Here is a 4,345-nt window from a genome sequence, read left to right on the forward strand (position 1 = left end):
GATCTATAAAGATAAATATATGCTTTTATGTATAGTGAGTATAACTTTGATTTTTCTTTAAATTACTTAGAATAGCCTTGAAAACAAGCACAAAATACTTACCTTTGGCTAGTCTACTTCTTCCACGCAGTTGTAGTGCAGCTAAATGAATTAAACCAATGTCTTTTATCACTTACCTATACACAACAAATGGATTTTTGACCTGGAAAAATGGTTTCTTTTTTAGAAAGCTTAGTAAAAATGTTAAAACTAAATAAACATTTAAATATTGGCTTTATGGAAATATTATGTTTGCATTACATTCTTACCTCCATTCCTGTGGTACACACATGCATATTAATACCTGTTATCAGTACTACTTGCTGTGCCAGACACTGGGGATATGAAGATAAATAAGATACAGCTGCTGACCTCAAGTCTAGTAGGTAATAGAAATATACTTGAACATACAACTACGGTTGCCATAATCAGAACTTTTAAAATTTCCAGTAATAAATTTATTTTCAAAAGTCACACTAAAAAAAAGCACAATTAAAATTTTACTCTAAAATTGTGCTCCCTTCTCAACTTATAAGGAATAAATACATCCTTCATTGTGAAAATTTTGAAAATACAGAATATTCTAAAAATCATCACATCTGCTGAGAAACACACACCTTTCAACTTGCAATGGATGGAGCACAATGGATGGAGGTTTCTTTTATAATGACTTTGACTTCCCTGTCCCTTCCCTTCTTATTGCCACTTTCACTTATATTTTATCTCCCTTCCTATCAATTATTTATCAATATAAGCCTATTAAGTACGCTTCAAAGAGCTTAGTAGATTTACTAATCTAGCATATAAATACAATTTCAGCTACTAGAAGTAATTAACTGTTTGGAACACTAGCAATGCATTTTGGTCCTAACATTGACTCCTTTTTATTCATGAGGAAAAATACATACTCTCAAATTAGGCTTTGCCGAGAAACACACAAGGAGATGCAAAAGTGAAAATGGCTTTCTTTTTATTCAATCTGAATTCTTTTTTGTTGTTTAAAAATGGCAAATAAGTATTTCTAATAATTAGCACTTGTATAATTGATCTTTAATTGGTCTAATTTGAAGTACGGAATGAAATTTTCTTTACTTCGTACGTTCAACAAGATATTCTAGTGAGACTACAATGTTCCAGTGAGCACACCAAATTTCAAAATGCACATTTTCTCTGCTGATATGCCCACCCTCACCTTGCTTTCTGAATCACATTCTCCCTGTCATTATATCTCAGAAGGTAAATTCCCATTACTTAATGCTGTTTCTAAAGCCAGTCTGGGGCCCATGGCTTAGATTCTATTTTCTGATACTCATTTCTTAATGGGTGCTGGGGATCCTGTTTCAAGCCAGACAATTTGCTAAATATGGGTAAATGAGTGGGGGATTTTCTCTGCCCACGCTTTCCATTAGACCCTAGTTTACCCGCCCCCCCCCAAAAAAAGAAAAATCAAACCCATTTACAAGCTTGGCTAAGGCTGAATAGATGTTGGTTCCTGGAATGGTCTCTTGAATTGAGCCTGTACACAAATTCTGATCCCAGGTTACAGAAACCTGCGAAGTACTTCAACACGTCCGTGCATGTGTTGCAGCTCAACTCCCAAATATGGTAATATCAACATTAGCAAGAAAGATCTAGCTGACGTTAAATCAAAGAGGGTTTGATTTAAGAGATGTTCTACAATTTATGTGCCGTAATTGTTGATCTTCACTGATACTAAGGCAGTCATAACAATGCCACGAATTTCAATTTGCTTTGTGAGTACCCAACATTAATAAACTCTGCCTGATGGTAAGAGTCACCAGCTAACTGAAATAAGCCTGTGTCTCCAGCCAACATAGATGTAGCCAGAAAAGTTTGTCAAGATATCCCAATAAGGTGCCGTAACATTTGGGACTAAAGCTTTTAAAATAAGTAAGATGATATATAGCTTTAAAAAGTATGTGAGAGTTTATAGGGACTACATAATTATGTAGAAGTTAAATTTTTGTCAATTATTAACTAAATGCTGTGTGGTGCTCTTACCATTGTGCTCAGCACTGCTCAAATACGGTGCTTTCCCTTTAAGAAGCTTATAATCTAAAACATACAAATAACCATATGCAGAAAAAAGCTAGAGATCAGAGTAAAAGGAAGCATTCACAAAAATGTACAAATTCAGCATGCCAGAACTTTTCAGTTGAGCAACATGATCCCCAGTGAAATTCTTTCCAAATGATGTATCGTGTGCACAAGTTATAAGTGATTATCTTCAATTTTCTTAGAAATGAGTAATAAGATACCTCTTAAGACCCATGCTTTTGTATATGCATCAAACACTAAACTTGGCGTGATCATTGATAGCTGCCATTTAAGGAGAAAACATATTTTTTTTGTCTTGTCTCATACCAGACAAATCCAGGACTCTTTTCTCTCAGGTTGATAATAGGCAGTCTTTTTTCTAGGCTCCAGTGAACAGCAAACATTGCAACTCTAAAGATGGGAGTAGCAGAATGCTTTAAAATATTGCATCAAAATATTGGATACAACCTACCAGCCCATAAGAAAAAAAAAACACATTGCAAAACTAACACCATCTGTGTTATCTAGCATCCATCAAAACTTTCTTCTGTCTGTATTTCCTAATGCTTACAGAATGGAATTTACTCCAAGAATTAAGAAAACTCTTTTTAAGATGGCGGCCCTATTAAGAGACTTCTCCCTATCTCCCACTTCATCTCTTCAGTTCTTTTCCCTTGCCCAGGCTGGCTATTGTGACCATTTCAGTCAATTTCCTGGAGGTATTTTCTAGCCCTTTTCACCCTATTTAATCCTACAAGTTTCCTGGGAAGCCTGTTTACTTGCGTGCTCCCCCTCTAGCTGTGAGCTCCCTGACAAAAGGGGCTGTGTCTCCCTCCTTTCTGCACCCCCAGCACCTAACAGACAGCCTGCCAAGGAGCAGGCAGTCTTTCACTGTTTTTAGACCAGGTGCCCTACCACTCATCACCCAACTCCTCCATCACATTGATGCCTCCTTCTAAGCACATCTCAGTCCTAATATCAGAATTAGCACAATAAATATATTCAGACCACATTTGAAAGAATTCTCTACACCGTTCCAAGTTAGCACGGGGTAAAACAACTTTCTTAAAGTTTTAACAAATCACCTGCTCACCCAAATGTCTAATGCAATCTCAGGAGAGTAAAATCCTCCCACACCTCGCTTCTTATTCTCTCTCCCCACATTAGGACCGCTAACTGCTTCAAACTAATTGGGGAACCACAGCTGGCAACCCAGATACGGTTGCTAGTTCTCACATTTAAAAAAAAAGAAAGAAAGAAAACTCTCTTTTTGTTTCAAGAACGTTGCTTTTTATTTTAATGCTGTTTCATCTATTTCAAGAAACTTCCAGTCGATCTTTGGTTCTTCAAGGCTGCTTTTACCCATAGAAACAGGCATTTGGCCTTCTGGATTGGTTCTCGCACTTTCCAAGGCCCTGTAAGGCAAGATCCCTCAATCTTTTAGGAGTTGCAACACTACCATGGATTGTTTGATTTTTTCATTCCCATCCATCCCCTACAATCCCCCCACACACACACACAAAGTGGTGTATGGCATTCATAAAGTGAATTACACTTGATTTTTGTTTAGAGGAATTTTTTTTCAGACTTCTGTAACATTCCCTTGAGACAATTGGAAACATCATTGTCTGATTACTAGCTCACTTCCCTTGCCTAAAATTGTATCCATTCTTGATTGCGCCTGTGGGTAGGTTAAGCAAAACAAAATAAACATCTAGACTTATGAGCTCATTGGCTTTTTTCTGAATTTTTCTAAATTAAATAAGGGCAAAAGAGCTGCACTGAAAGTCAGTTATATGGATTTTTCTGCCAAATGCTAACTCTGTGCGCCTGGTTTCCATCTGTGGTGCTTTCCAAGTTACAAATCCTTAAAAAAAAGTGGGGTATGAAGAGATCTATGAATTTCAGGGACATACTATTTAGAATTGCTATCCTGTGCCTTTTAGCATTCTAAAAGAAATGGGAACATGAGATTACAAGACTTTAGATCAGCTTTGTGGAAGTCTAGCGTAGTCCTTCAGCACCAGTGATTTATTTTTTTAGGCTGGCTGATTTCAAATGCCATTTAGTCTCATCCATATTAGCATAAGAAATGTACCTTATCGGGCTGGGGCTGTAGCTCAGTGGTAAAGCACTTGCCTCGCATGTGTGAGACACTGAGTTCGATCCTCAGCACCACATATAAATAAATAAAGATACTGTGTGTTCATCTAAAACTAATATATATATATATATATATTATTTTTAT

Source organism: Marmota marmota, unplaced genomic scaffold, assembly GCF_001458135.2.
Source record: "Marmota marmota marmota unplaced genomic scaffold, marMar, whole genome shotgun sequence".
NCBI classification, from domain to species: domain Eukaryota; kingdom Metazoa; phylum Chordata; class Mammalia; order Rodentia; family Sciuridae; genus Marmota; species Marmota marmota.